Below are 16,129 nucleotides of genomic sequence, written 5' to 3' on the forward strand. Positions count from 1 at the left end.
ATTGAGTACTACTGAATCATAAAAGGGATGGAATTTTTTATATGCTAAAGCATGATGGGGAGGCCTTGAAACCATGTTAAATAAAATAGGCAAATACTGTATGATTCTACTTACAGCAAATACTTGGAACAGGGAACTTCATGGAGACAGAGAGTAGAGATTAACAAGCTAGGGCATGGGAAACGTGACAGATCCAGAGTTTGTGTTGAGGATGATGGAAAAGTTTTCTGTAGAGACTGGTGATGGTTACATGCAATAGTTTGAACAGGGTATAGCTCCTCAATTCACGCAGACATCTAAAGTCTAAACCCAAAAGTCCTGGAGAGGCACCGCCACTTGGGACACTGGCACGCTGTATCACAGTACCAGTCGGAGTCCTAACACCCCCACCCCCTCCACCACCACTTCCGATCCAGCTTCCTGCGAATGCACCTGGTGCAGATGGTGGCTCTGGGACTGAGGTCCCTGCCACCCATGTGGGAGAACTGGATGGGGCTCCAGGCTCCCAGCCTTGGCTTAATCCAGACTCAGCTGTTGCAGCCATCTGGGGAGTGAATCAACAGATGGAAAATTGATCGATATTGATCGATCTCCCTCTCTCCTTTTAAAATAAATACATGAACAAACCTTGAAGGAAACCTTGAAGTCCTTCTTTAATGGTGCTAAGAGGGTAGACACATAATCAATTATGGAGTTTAGAAGGTGATCCTAGCAGGTCTTTCTCACAGGACAGCTGGTTATAAAAGCCCAGTTAGGCCTCACTACTCCGTCTGTCTTCTAGAGCTCAAAAGTAATCTTCCCTGTGGGGAGAAAGGTGCCCTAACCCACAGCTGGTGGGAATGCAAACTGGTGCAGCCACTGTGGAAGTCAGTCTGGAGATTCCTCAGAAACCTGAATATAGACCTACCGTACGACCCAGACATCCCACTCCTGGGAATTGACCTAAAGGAAATTAATTGGCAAATCAAAGAGCTGTCTGCACCTCAATGTTTATTGCAGCTCAATTTGCAATAGCTAAGACATGGAATCAACCTAAATGTCCATCAACAGTAGACTAGATAAAGAAATTATGGTATATGTACTCTATAGAATACTACACAGCGGTTAAAAAAAAAGGAAACTGGTCATTTGCAACAAAATGGAGGAGTCTGGAAAACATCATGCTGAGTGAAATAAGCCATTCCTAAAGGGACAAATATCATATGTTCTCCCTGATCAGCGACAACTAATTGAGCACCTAAAAGGAAACCTGTAGAAGTGAAACTGACACTATGAGAAGCAGTGACTTGATAAGCCCTTGTCCTGACTGTCGAGGAACAGCTATTTTATTCTTCTGGGTATTTTCTTTTTCTACTTAATACCATTGGTTGAACTCTTTAACTAACACACAGTTATTCTTAGGTGTTTAAACCCAACTGAAAATTGATCCCTGTTAAAAATACAAGTGGGAATGAGAGAGGGAGGAAATGTACAGCTCAGCACACAGTCACTCGGACTTACCCCAATGGTAAAGCTAGAAACGTGCCATGGGACTCCAAATCCCATTAAGTTGGCAGGTACCACTGCTACCTTACTAGTTAAAGTGATCAGTTTAAGTTCATAACTGATCATAAAGATAGGATTAAGTGTCAAAGGGATCAAATAAGTTAGATCAGTGTCTGCTAATAATAATTGATAGAATTACAAAGGAGGGAATGATCAAACATGGGAAGCGGGAAACAGAGCAGACTCATAGAATGACAAATGCCCTAAACAGCACTCTGGCCTCAGAATCAGCCCTTAAGGCATTCGGATCTGGCCAAAAAGCCCATGAGAGTATCTCAGGCATGGAAAGCCAAGACACTGTGGCAAAAATGGCCTAAATGAAAGATCTCTGTGAGTGAGATCCCAGTGGAAAGAAGGGGCCGTCAAAGAAGGAGGTACCTTTCTCTGAAGGGAGGAGAGAACTTCCACTTTGATTATGGCCTTGTCTAAACAAGGGCAGAGTGAGTGAACTCAGGTGGCTTCCATGGCCTTGGCAGCTCATGTCAAGAGCCTTGGGTGATTACTGACGTCATACATAAGCGTGTCAATTGTTAAATCAACAACAGGAGTCACTGTGCACTTCGTCCCCATGCAGGACCTCTGTCCTTAATGTGTTGTACAATGAGAATTAACTGTAAACCTGGTCTTCAAACAGTACTTCATACTTGGCGTGTCTGTGTGGATATAAACTGTTGGAATCCTTACTTAGTATAGAGTTGATCTTCTGTATATAAAGATAGTTAAAAATGAATCTCAATGAAGAATGGCATGGGAGAGGGAGTAGGAGGTGGGATGGTTTGCAGGTGGGAGGGTGGTTATGGGGGGAAGAACCGCTATAATCCAAAATTGTACTTTTGAAATTTATTAAAGTTTTCTGTTAAAAATAATAAATACATAAAAAGTGACCTCCCTCCACATGCACCACCACTGGGCTCACCCACCTCGGAGTGAGATCCTCCCGAACCGCATGCCAACGTAAGCGTCTTTACAGACGTGAGCGTCCACACAGTCTGGTATCTGAGGGGGGTCCTCAAACCAGCCGTCTAACACCAGGGACAGCTGTGCTGTGTTTATTTCGCCACAGTAAAAACAGACGAACAGAACACCGAGTCCAGACACCGCAGCCCACACACAGACAACTCATCTTTTTATAGAAGTATAAAGGCATTCAGAGGTGAAACCTCTTTTCAGCGAACAGTGCTACCACATCGGTACCTAATTAAGTGAAACATCTGACGCTATGTACAAAATGCAAGACAGCTCAAAGACATAGCTGTAAAAACCTACAGCTGTAAACTTCACAAAAACATGGAAAAATGTCCGTGACTTTGGTTGTGCAAGTGTCTTAGGTAGGACCTCAAGAGCACAATCCAAGAGAGAAAAATACTGGTAACTTGTACTTCATCAAAATCAACATCTGTTCTTTAAAAGACACTACTAAGAGAATTTTAAAATGAGTTATAGACTAGAGAAAGTATTTGTAAGTCATGTCTGATGAAGGACTTGTATCCAGAATATGTAAAGCAAGCAAAACAAAAAACAAACAAACAAACAAACAAAAAAACAACCCGTCAGCATCCCATATCAGAGCGCCAATTCAAGTCCTGGCTCTTCCACTTCTGACCCAGCTTCTTGCCAATAGCCTGGGAAGGCAGCAGAGGATGGGCCAAGTGCTTGGGCCCCCGCACCCCTGTGGGGCACTAGGATGGAGTTCCTGCCTCCTGGCTCCAGCCTGGCCCAGCCCTGGCTGCTACAGCCATTTGGGGAGTGAACCAGGGCATAGAAGATTCTCTCTCCCTCCCTCCCTCCCTCCCCCACCCCTCTGTGTGTGTGTGTGTGTGTGTCTGTGTATGAATATGAGAATGACTACCTTTCAAATAAGTAAATCTACAAAAATAAACACACACACACGGTAATCTGAACATGAAGACGGAACAGATCAGCAAAGCAGCAGAACGAACTGCTGACGCGAGAAAGCCCAGTTTAAGGCTGTGCCTAGAAATGTGCTGTCCCTCGAGTTCTGTTCCTTTCTGCCCTCTTCTCGACGCTGCGTGGCTTGCGTGAGCTCTCGCTGCAGCTTCCGGTTCACGGACTCTTTTCTGTGAGTTAAACCTCCTGAAGCTGTCTAGTTAATCTTTCATTCCGGTGGACAGCCAGTGTTTCCATTTGGTTCTCCTGAACCTCCTGTATCTCTCCTGGAAAAGGCGCTGTCACCATCGCTTCTCTTACCCCCTAAAGCTTTCGTGTAGATCTTTGAAATATTTTATGGAGCCTGCTTGGTCTGAGGTCTGGGCCCTGTCTCGGGCAGGTCTGTTGTCTGCTGTTTCTTCCTGCGTGTTGGTCACACTTCCTGCTTTTTGGGCCGCGTCATGAGTTTTTCGTAAACAGGACACTGAAGGTAACGTGTTGCATGACAGGGGAAATCAGGTCCCCATCTCGGGAGCCCGTCTGTTGGTGCTCGCTGTACGTTTAGTGGCCACAGCCTCTGCGCGGCTGGAAGCTTCTGTTCTCAACAGAAGGCACGGCCGTGCGATGGGGCAGCACCCTGGCTCGACCCAGTCTGACCTGAGCTCTTAGCGTCTCTTTCCCTGGCTTCTCTTGAAGCCTCCTGTTCCCTGTTAGTCTCCATGCTGCATCCCGGACGCTGTCCTGTGCTGTACCCGGCCCCGCAGTGCATCCAGACGAGTTCAGGCAGGGACGGCGCTGAGCGTAGGGCTGGAGGTGCTTCTGGCTCCGCGCCTGCTTCTCTCCGGAGCACCTGCTGCCTGTGGCTTCGCTGAAGTCAGTACAGTGTTCCCACCAATCACACCTAAGATGCAAAACACCAGCTCCACTCACCCTGCAGACCTCCCTCCTTGCTCCAGTCTGAACCAGTGGTTTTCTGGTTCTCACACAGCTGGCACCGTGGGACTTCCTCTGCCAGCTTTGGGCCTCCCAGCAGTTCCGCTCCTGAGCAGCTGAGGAGACATGAAGCCACTTGAACACATGTGGCTGGGGCATTGTTCGCAGAAGCCTCAAGGGGAAACCACGCAGAGGTCGTGATGGGTGAAGGCTTGAACACAGTGTGCCATCCCCACAGCACCCTGGAGGAAGGCAGGGCTGGCTGTGCACACACCGCTCCAAGCGGAGGAAGCCGGGCGCCTCTCATCTCAGGGATTTACAGAGACAGAAAGCAGGTGAGTGACCGCCTGGGCTGGGGGCAGGGGAAGCGCAGTGATCCTGGAGGGAGAAGGGCCTTGTCTTGAGGTGCTGAGAACACCCTAGAACCCTGGTAACAGCTGCACACATCTATAAATGTTACCACCACCGAGTTCCACGCCTCAGGCAGGTGGGTCATGTGGTGTGTGACTTATATCCGTAACGCTGTTCAAGGTGTCTGTTGGCAACCTAAGGCGGTCACTGACACCTGCTGACACGCCAGCACCTGGGGGTACCTCCCAACAGAATTCCCTTCACATTTCCTGGGCTGGGCTGGGGTCCCCTTGGCATTCTCAATCCAATCACCAGGATGGCACTGGGGCCCCAGGGTTAGGTAAGATTACTCCTGGCATCGTTTGGAGAGGATGAGCAAACCCCTAAATTAAACTACGGTCCTGCCCATCACAGATGGAGGGGAGGGGCCGGGTGTCTGCTGAGCCGCACCCGCCCAGCACTTTGAGCGGTCAGTCCCTCCCACTCTCCTCCCCGGAAACAGCGTCGCTTTACAGACGATACGAAGGAGCCGTGGCTGCACCGCCTGGGGCCCAGACTGGATCCCAGGTTTTTCTGACTCTAAGTTCATGTTTTAAATATTTATTTATTATTTGAAAGGCAGAGTTAGAGAGAGGCAGAGAGAGAAAGAGATCTTCCATCCGCTGGTTTGCTCCCCAAGGGGCCACAGTAGCCAAATTGGGCCAATCTGAAGCCAGGAGCTTCTTCCAGGTCTCCCACGCGGGTGCAGGGGCCCAAGGACTTGGGCCGTCTTCTACTGCTTTCCCAGGCCACAGCAGAGAGCTGGACTGGAAAAGCAGCAGCCGGGACTAGGACTGGTGCCCACGTGGGACGCCAGCACGGCAGGCGGTAGCTTTACCCACTACACCATGGCACCTACCCTAAGTTCACAGTTTAAATTAAAGTTTCCAGAATCATGCGCCACCAACAGGATTTATGTCCAACAAAGTGCTGCTTAGGGTTTCTGACTCCGCACTGCAAGGCCCCCAGAGCACATTCCCACCAGAGGTCCCTCTTCCTTCCCCTCCAACACACACAGCGCAGCGTCTGGCTGCGGACTTGCACCCCTGCTAACGAGCCTGCTGTGTACTTCATGGGATTAAGTGGAATGCAGGAGCATTTTAAATTGAGTTCTGTCTCTTTCTCTAATGGCCTTTCATTCATAATTACGCTGTTTGTAATGAGTACACTGGTGATGACAGAAATCCACCATCACATGTCCCATTGTCTGAATTAGCTTGGGACGCTTATTTAATGACTTATTAATCAAGCACAGCCAGTCAATAGTGTATCACATTAAGTTTCTGCACAGCACAGACAAAGGGTGTCTATGCTGTGTAAGCTGTGGGCAGCCTCGGCCCCACGAGGTGTTCCGACATCCATCCACAGTTCCATTACGCCCCCAGGGCGGCTCAGGTGAGCTCACTGTCAGCCGCCAGAAAGCTGTGAGGACGGATGAGCTTCACTGCTCTGTTGTTACTGTCACTGTGCCTTCAGAGTTCTGGCCCACGGAACTCCAGAGACACTAAATCTCCATTTAGGCTCCCCAGAGACACTGGTTAAGTTTGGATGCCTACCGGGAAGCCGCCCTAATTACCACTGCTCCAGATGACTCCATGGACGACTCTCCGTAAATCAGCAATGGGTGATGGGTGTTACAATTACCTCGCCACCCTGCGCTCCACTTCCACCATCAGTTTGCGTTCAAGCAGGTAGTCGATCAATGAATACGATATTCTACTAGGCGTTCACAGCTCGTAAGTGCAGACACGGGACACCGGTGTTGTGCCTCTAGCTGGATAAACAAGGAGAAACCGAAATGGGCTTGCAGCTTTGTTAGGTGAACTGTTCCTCCCAGCCTTGGGGAGCTCTAACAGCTGCCGCACTGGCTTGCACTCCGGTCCCTGCAGCCTGGCGCAGGGAGCCGCTCCGGCACAACACTGCCTAAGCCCCCCAGCTGACGGTAAGGTGCACCCACAGTTGAGACAAACCGTGCTGTGTGACAGTAGGGTGCAAGCGTGTGACAGGGGCAGAGAATGAACACACGGCCTCGGGCTATAAAACCGGGTGTGGGGACTTCAACTTTCCTGGCAGAAAAATGCTGTTTTAAATGTTTGAAAACAGGTGTTTAGTACCTTGGTGTACACGGGTTCGATTCCTGGCTTCGGCTCCTAACTGCACTTTGTGTTAAGGCAGAACCTGGGAGACAGCAGCCATGACTCAAGCTGGGTCCCTCGCGCCTGCAGGAGACCTGGAAGGAGCTGAGGGCTAGCCCCAGCCATGCGAACATCTGGAGTGGGGGCAGGGATCAGAAGATGGGTGCTCTCAGTCTCTGCTGCTCAACTAAAACCAGCTTTTTTTTTTAATTTTTTATTTTTTTTAACTTTTATTTAATGAATATAAATTTCCAAAGTATAGAATATTGATTACAATAGCTTCCCCCCCATAACGTCCCTCCAACCCGCAACCCTCCCCTTATCCACTCCCTCTCCCCTTCCATTCACATCAAAATTCATTTCGATTCTCTTTATATACAGAAGATCAGTTTAGCATACATTAAGTAAAGATTTCAACAGTTTGCTCCCACACAGAAACATAAAGTGAAAAATACTGTTTGAGTACTAGTTATAGCATTAGATCTCAATGTACAGCACACTAAGGACAAAGATCCTACATGAGGAGTAAGTGCACAGTGACTCCTGTTGTTGACTTAGCAAATTGACACTCTTGTTTATGGCATCAGTAATCACCCTAGGCTCTTGTCATGAGCTGCCAAGGCTATGGAAGCCCCCTGAGTTCACTGACTCTGATCATTTTTAGACAGGGTCATAGTCAAAGTGGAAGTTCTCTCCTCCCTTCAGAGAAACGTACCTCCTTCTTTGACGGCCCCTTCTTTCCACTGGGATCTCACTCGTGGAGATCTTTCATTTAGGTTTTTTTTTTCCCCCAGAGTGTCTTGGCTTTCCATACCTGAAATACTGTCATGGGCATTTCAGCCGGATTCGCATGTCTTAAGGGCTGATTCTGAGGCCAGAGTGCTATTTAGGACATCTGCCATTCTATGGGTCTGCTGTGTATCTCACTTACCATGTTGGATCACTCTCTCCCTTTTTGATTCTATCAGCTAGTATTTGCAGACACTATTCTTGTTTATGTGATCCCTTTGGTTCTTAGTCCTATCATTAAGATCAATTGTGAACAGAAATTGATCACTGGGACTAGTGAGATGGTAAAACCAGCTTTTAATAACAAAGTACAAATCTGAAAATGCAAGGTAATCATTAATACACAAGCACATTTTTCCACCCAGGACTCATCTATTACACCCCTAACTACACACAGAGGCATGCTGCCAGGTGCCGCAGACCCAGTGCCGCTTCTGCTCTTGGGGAACCTACGTGGCACTGAAAGGTTTGTGAGTGACAGACGCGAGTGGCTCACAGGTCTTCCCGCCCGAGAGAGCTCGAGCTGCCACCCTGATGATCACGGTTGTGCTCCACACTCAGTGACGGGCGGCCTGCCTCCACGCTCTCGGGGCTGACCTGGGGCACAGGCACTTCGCACGTCCTGGTTCCTGCACGTTTCTACCCAGTTTCATCCGCTGGCCTTGCGCGTGCATTCCAGCGTCTCAGCACGCGTGGCAGCCTGCAGGTCTGTGACCCTGCCACTGAAAACGTGCATTCTTCAGCGCCACTGCCTGTGCCACGTCCTAGGGGCCAGCATCCACAAGGTAACTCACATTTAGCTCTAAAGCTAAAAACATTAAATCCATAATGCAGCATCTTCCTTCCTCCAAACCAGACTACCAGAAGGATTCACCGCTGTCCAGAGGCAACACAACAGCTAGCGAAGGGTTCCCTTGGCAACGACGTCACTGCTCCTCTCTCATCCCCCTTCCTCCGTTTCTCTGCACTCCGAGGGAGATGGCAAAGTGAGTTCTGCACACACTCCTGGAGGTGGGAGGACGTGGCCTGGTTTCTCTGAACTAAGAGTGCTCTGTATGCCTTTTTCCAAATCCTGCTCATCATTTTGAGTTTTTCTTAATTTGAAAAATAGAGACGGAGGCAGAGAGGCAGAGAGAGAGATTGATCGATCGATCTTCCATCTGCTGGTTGGCTCCCTAATAGGCCAGGTTGAAGCCGAGTCCAGAACTCAGCCTGGCTGCCCTACCTGGGAGGCAGGTACTCAGGTGTCTGAGGCACCACCTGCTGCCTCCTGGGTGTGCCTCGGCAGGAAGCTGCGCTGAAGGCGGAGCAGCTGGGACTGGAAGCAGGCGCTCATTCTGGAATGCGGGTCTGCCAAGCAGCTTAAGTCTGTGCCGCACCACGCCCGCCTCTCCCACGGCACTTTGCTTTTTAAACGCTCTTCAGTCCAACTGATCTTTCTAGCTCCTCTAATACCAGACCCTCTGAATGGTGAGAAACAACTTCTCTCTACTCTTATTTAAAAAGTCATCACCTTCAGTGATTTTTCTCATTTATTTACAGTTTTGTATTTGAAAAGCGCAGAGAGAGGCAGACAGCTCCAGCCCACTGGGTCACTGCCCGAATGCCCACACTGGGTCACTGCCCGAATGCCGCGCTAGGTCGAGCCAGGAGCCAGGAACGTAACCTGGGTCTCTCACGCCGTGGCAAGGACTCGGGCACAAATGCGTCCACCTTCTGCGCTTGTCCACGGGAGGCTTCTCTTCATCAGCGACTCCTCAATCAAGCATTCCTTCTTTTCTTACAAGAACTTTCATTTTTCTTCTTTCTACTCCAAGAGTCAATACTTTCAGGTAAGCACTGAGCTGGTGGTCTTTCCTCCCTGCCTCTCCTCTCTCTAACTCTGACTTTCAAATGAATAAATAAAATTTTTAAAAGAGGGGGAGGGGAAGCACTGTGGTGCAGCAGATAGGGCCACCACCGGCAGCACCGGCATCCCATCTGAGCGCCTGTTCAAGTCCCGGCTGCTCCACTTCTGATCCTGCTCTCTGCTGTGTCCTGGGAAAGCAGAAGATGGCCCAAGTGCTTGGGCCCCTGCACCTGCGTGGGAAACTCGGAGGAAGCTCCTGGCTCCTGGCTTCAGATCAGCGCAGCTCTGGCCATTGCAGCCAACTGGGGAGTGAACCAACGGCTGGAAGACCTCTCTCTCTCTCTCTGTCTCTCCTTCTCTCTCTGTAACTCCAACTTTCAAATAAATACATTTTTTTAAAAAGCTGGTAGTTTTATTTTACTCAAACTATTTCTTTATAATTTTTTTAAATAAAATTAAAGCACATTGTAGAAACCCAGGGAAATAAATGAGGGAAAAAATCACGTAGGGGTCCAGCATTGTGGTGCGGCTGGTTAAGCCCCACGGGTGACACTCGTACCCCATATTGTGTTGCGGCTAGTTAAGCGCCACGGGTGACACTCACACCCCATATTGTGGTGCGGCTGGTCAAGCCCCACGGGTGACACTCACACCCCATATTGTGGTGCGGCTGGTCAAGCCCCACGGGTGACACTCACACCCCATATTGTGGTGCGGCTGGTCAAGCCCCACGGGTGACACTCACACCCCATATTGTGGTGCGGCTGGTCAAGCCCCACGGGTGACACTCACACCCCATACTGCAGTGTCGCTGTGAGCACTGGGTGCTCTGCATCGGATCCGGCTTCTGCTGAAGTGCCTGGGAAAGCAGAGGTTACCACGACAAGTATCTGCACCCCGTCACTGCATAGGAGACCACGATGGAGATCCCGGCTCCTCCTCTGGAATGGCCCATCCCCAGCAGCACTGGCCATTTGGGGAGTGAACCAGCATATGGAAGATGTCTTTGTCACTCTTTCTCTCCCCTCCTCTGTGTCATTCCTTCAAATGAATAAAGTAAAACTTTCTTTAAAAAAAAATCACCTGTAGGGCCAGCACTGTGCTATAACAGGTTAAGCCTCGGCCTGCAATGCCGGCATCCTGTATGGGTGCCAGCTCAAGATCCAGCTCCCTGTTACTGTGCCCGGGAAAGCAGCAGAGGATGGCCCAAGTGCCTGGGCCCCTGCACCCACGTGGGAGACCCAGAAGAAGGTCCTGGCTCCTCGCTTTAGCCTAGCCCATTCCTGGCCATGGCAGCCATTTGGAAAATGGACCAGCAAAGGTAAGATACCTCTCTCTCTCTCCTTCTCTCCCCCACCCTTGCCATCTCTGAAATTCTGCCTTTCAAATAAATACATCTCTGAAAAGAAGTGAAATGAAAATGAGAATGAATGTACATAAATGGAAACACTATCCATAAGGTCATTAGCAGCTCTCTTGGCTCTGCCTGTGTGTTGAATGTACCGTCTTCCGACAGCACAGATCTTTCTCTTCTGACAACACTCGGTGGGCAGCAGGTGAGGCAGGCAAGACTGCTGAGGGAGGGGCAGAGAGGACCCTCCCTCGGGCAGTGACCGCCGCACAGGTCCTGCTCCCCAGCGTGGATCTGCTGCTGTGACCCACTCCTCCGTGGATTTTTTTAAGCTGCCAGAAGCTGGAAGCTTCATCGGGGTCTCCCGCGAGAGTGGGAGGGGCCGAGCACTTGGGCCCCCTTGCAGTGCTTTCCCAGGCACACCAGCAGGGGGCTGGATTGGAGGCGGAGCAGCCAGGCCATGAACCAGCACCCCAACACCAACCCCTCCTCCACGGGCGGTGGATTCCACCACCACAGACCTTGCCGAAGCTGCTTATGCAGCTGGACCCCGCAGTCCCCTTGCATGTTAAAACGGAAGACAGAATCCTAGCCTTCCTACACGGCGAGCATCCAGTGTCTTGGTGACAGCGAAGAGAGATCCCAGAGATGCACGCTGTAGGAAACGGAGTAACTGGAACCACTACGCCGCCTGCGTAATCACTATGGAAATCTGCAGAAAGGGAAAGTCAGTGTAACTCTGGTCGTGAAGGGTGCACGGAGAACGGCAGGTCCCCAGAGCTACGCTGTCCCCAGAGGCCCCGAGCGGCACGACAGCCTCGTTTCTCCTAAGTTAGCGGTCTTCATGTGCGCAGGTCAGAATCTCATGTAATAAGAAATTCCTACTCCCATGATAAATGTGAGTATAAAAGTACTATTTTTTCTTTATTTTGGGCAAACTCTCTTAATTCTTAAGTAGCTATGTATTTGAAATATATTCTGATTAAAATAAATATAAAGCACTTGACGAATAAAATAGTTCATAAACCAAAATTTCCCAAAAGCACAAAATGTGTATATTTTCTGGGGTACAGCATTGTCTCTAAGAGTGCAACAATTGATGATTAAACAAATATATTTGCATAGCATAACTGTAATACCCAATGAATAATATCAGAGAAGCACAGATTTCTTTTTTTTTTTTTTTTTTGACAGGCAGAGTGGACAGTGAGAGAGAGAGACAGAGAGAGAAAGGTCTTCCTTTGCCATTGGTTCACCCTCCAATGGCCGCCGCGGCCGGCGCGCTGTGGCCGGCGCACCGCGCTGATCCGATGGCAGGAGCCAGGTGCTTCTCCTGGTCTCCCATGGGGTGCAGGGCACAAGCACTTGGGCCATCCTCCACTGCACTCCCGGGCCACAGCAGAGAGCTGGCCTGGAAGAGAGGCAACCGGGACAGAATCTGATGCCCCGACCAGGACTAGAACCCGGTGTGCCGGCGCCGCAAGGTGGAGGATCAGCCTAGTGAGCCACGGCGCCGGCCCGAAGCACAGATTTCATTCCAACTGACAGTAATTTTCTTTGTGACCTCTGACAAATTTTGGGGCTTTTCTAAGACTTAGTTTTTCTTTCAAAGCAAGAACAACTACATTTATTAAACTGAAAGCACTTTGGAGCTCTTGAGCTCACTGCGGGGAGCACATGTGAAAAGCATGCTTTTCAGCCAATATCAAATAATGGAATTTGTATTTTCAATAAATACAAGTACAATTTCAGACACTTGACTGATATAATAGGGAATCCCTGTAACACATACCAAATGGAAAATGATTCTTCATTTAAATCACTAGGCAGAGCATTGTAATAAAGTAAAATAAACTTACTTCCGTTACTGCACTAGGTGGGAGTCTGGCACAGCAGCTGAGACCCCTGAAGCCCACGCGGGAGTCCCTGGCTCTGCTCCCCATCCAGCTTGCTCAAGTGCACCCTGGGAGGCAGCAGCGACTGCTCAAGCGCCTGCGTCCCTGCCACCCACGTGGGAGACCTGGGCGAGTCCCGATCCCTGGCGGAGCCACGCCTGACTGCTGTGGGCGTCTGGGGAGTGAGCCAGTGGGTGGGTGCCCTCTACAGTTACCGTCCCGTGTACTTGCATATGTGACCCATGTTCTACACCTCAGTCGCCTTTAAATTATTTTGGAAGTCTGTAATACCAGACCTATCACACTGTGCTTCAGCTACAGACTCCATAGTCAGTTACACTGTGTGACTTTCTTTTTTTTTTTTTTTTTTTTATTTTTTGACAGGCAGAGTGAACAGTGAGAGAGAGAGACAGAGAGAAAGGGAGAGAGAGAGACAGAGAGAAAGGTCTTCCTTTTGCCGTTGGTTCACCCTCCAATGGCCGCCGCGGCCGGCGCGCTGCGGCTGGCGTACCGCACTGATCCGATGGCAGGAGCCAGGAGCCAGGTGCTTTTCCTGGTCTCCCATGGGGTGCAGGGCCCAAGCACCTGGGCCATCCTCCACTGCACTCCCTGGCCACAGCAGAGAGCTGGCCTGGAAGAGGGGCAACCGGGACAGAATCCGGCGCCCCGACCGGGACTAGAACCCGGTGTGCCGGCGCCGCTAGGCGGAGGATTAGCCTAGTGAGCCGCGGCGCCGGCCCACTGTGTGACTTTCTACAGATACGAACTTCTAATTCATTGTCTGTACTATGTAATCAACACAGAGGTGAGCATGTGGCCAAATCAGAGCGCCTGGACGTACACCTGCCTCTGGCTCAGGACGCAGCTCCCTGCTAATGCAGACCCTGGGAGACGGCAGCAATGGCTCAAGTCGTCAGGTCCCTGCCCTGCGGGAGAGCTGGGCTGAGTTCCCAGCCCCCAGCCCCAGCCTAGCCCCTCCAGAGCTCTGTGCAGGCATCTGGGCAGTGAACCAGCAAATGGGGGCGGCCTCTCTCTGCCTTTCAAGTAAGTAACTTTTTAAATAGTGATACGCAACATAATTAAATTGAAAGTTGAGTTTGTGATTAGCTCTAAGTACTTCATCTTCAGTCTTTCCAAATGTAATCTACCCACTGCTCTATCAAATGATCTCTAACATATTAAAGATATGTAATTATAAGCCGGCGCCGTGGCTCAATAGGCTAATCCTCCACCTTGCGGCGCCAGCACACCGGGTTCTAGTCCTGGTCGGGGCACCGGATTCTGTCCCGGTTGCCCCTCTTCCAGGCCAGCTCTCTGCTATGGCCAGGGAGTGCAGTGGAGGATGGCCCAGGTGCTTGGGCCCTGCACCCCATGGGAGACCAGGAAAAGCACCTGGATCCTGGCTCCTGCCATCGGATCAGCGCGGTGCGCCGGCTGCAGCGGCGGCCATTGGAGGGTGAACCAACGGCAAAGGAAGACCTTTCTCTCTCTGTCTCTCTCTCTCACTGTCCAAAAAAAAAAAAAAAAAAAAAAAAAAAAAAAAGATATGTAATTATAATAAGCTCTTCCAGGAGCTAAGGCCAGGTTCTAAATAATTTTTTCTAAAGTAATATTGATAAATATTCTGGTTTGCATTGACATTGGATAACTGAAAAGATGTTTTAAATCTTTCATATTTCATCTTTATTAACAGAGTTTATATTTTCATGTTACATGTGAAGTTGATTCCAAAGTAATTCCAGTTCTAGGCAGAAAATAAATTTTGTCACAAGTTGTTCCTAGAGCTCTCACGTTAATAAAAAATGCTTTTCCTGTTGTCTACCGACTACAAACTCACACGGGAGAAAGCTCAGGGGATGAACCAACTAAGCTCCGGAATCACTCACCGAAAACACCAGAGGAAGCCTGCTCCATGCAGTACCTCAGCAGTTTTTTCATCTGCTTTTTAGTAAGTCAAAGAAAAACACGTTGGCACGTTTCAGCCTCTGCATTTAAGTCGCCCTAAGCTATCTTGACAGGACTCATGTGCCCACTGGAGAACAGCACAGGGCACCACGGTCAGCAGGGCTGGGGTCCAGGGTCACTCTGATGGCTCCAGGCCGCTGTAGCCTGCAATGAATAAGACAGACCACGGCGTCCGCCCTGAGCCAGTGTCCGTGCTAACAAACACGCGCGGCCATCGCTCCGGAGTGCGGCTGGCGCTGCCTGTGACCGGCAACGCGCTCTCAGCTCAGGCCTGCGAGCGCACCTCCGGCATTACCCATTGTTTCCAGTCTTCTGCAGTGAGGCGGCGAGATCCAAGTGGGGCGAGTTTAATTTTCCACATGAGAACACCAAATCACAAAAAATGAACTGAAAAGTCACATGAGCCATCCTACAAATGAAGCCCTGCTCAAGAGGAGCCAAAGTCTCACACGCAGACACCCACGGGGCAACCGGCCCCACTACTGTGCAGAAACACGCAGGGCCACTGGACCCATTCACACACGGAAACACACAGGGCCACCGTCCCCCACTCACACACGGAAACACGCAGGGCCACCAGGCCCCACTCACACACGGAAACACACAGGGCCACCGTCCCCCACTCACACACGGAAACACACAGGGCCACCGTCCCCCACTCACACACGGAAACACACAGGACCACCGTCCCCCACTCACGTGTGGAAACACGCAGGGCCACCGTCCCCACTCACACACGGAAACACACAGGGCCATCGTCCCCACTCACACACGGAAACACGCAGGGCCACCGTCCCCACTCACACACGGAAACACACAGGACCATCGTCCCCCACTCACACGTGGAAACACGCAGGGCCACCGTCCCCCACTCACACATGGAAACACACAGGGCCACCGTCCCCCACTCACACACGGAAACACGCAGGACCACTGTCCCCCACTCACACACGGAAACACGCAGGACCACCATCCCCCACTCACACATGGAAACACGCAGGGCCACCGTCCCCACTCACACACGGAAACACGCAGGGCCACCGTCCCCACTCACACACGGAAACACGCAGGACCACCATCCCCCACTCACACACGGAAACACACAGGGCCACCGGGCCCCACTCACACACGGAAACACACAGGGCCACCGTCCCCCACTCACACGTGGAAACACGCAGGGCCACCGTCCCCACTCACACACGGAAACACGCAGGACCACTGTCCCCCACTCACACACGGAAACACGCAGGACCACCATCCCCCACTCACACATGGAAACACGCAGGGCCACCGTCCCCACTCACACATGGAAACACGCAGGGCCACTGTCCCCCACTCACACACGGAAACACGCAGGGCCACCGTCCCCCACTCACACACGGAAACACAC

Source organism: Oryctolagus cuniculus, chromosome 14 (assembly GCF_051225735.1).
Source record: "Oryctolagus cuniculus isolate XC-2025 breed Fujian yellow rabbit chromosome 14, ASM5122573v1, whole genome shotgun sequence".
Classification (NCBI taxonomy): domain Eukaryota; kingdom Metazoa; phylum Chordata; class Mammalia; order Lagomorpha; family Leporidae; genus Oryctolagus; species Oryctolagus cuniculus.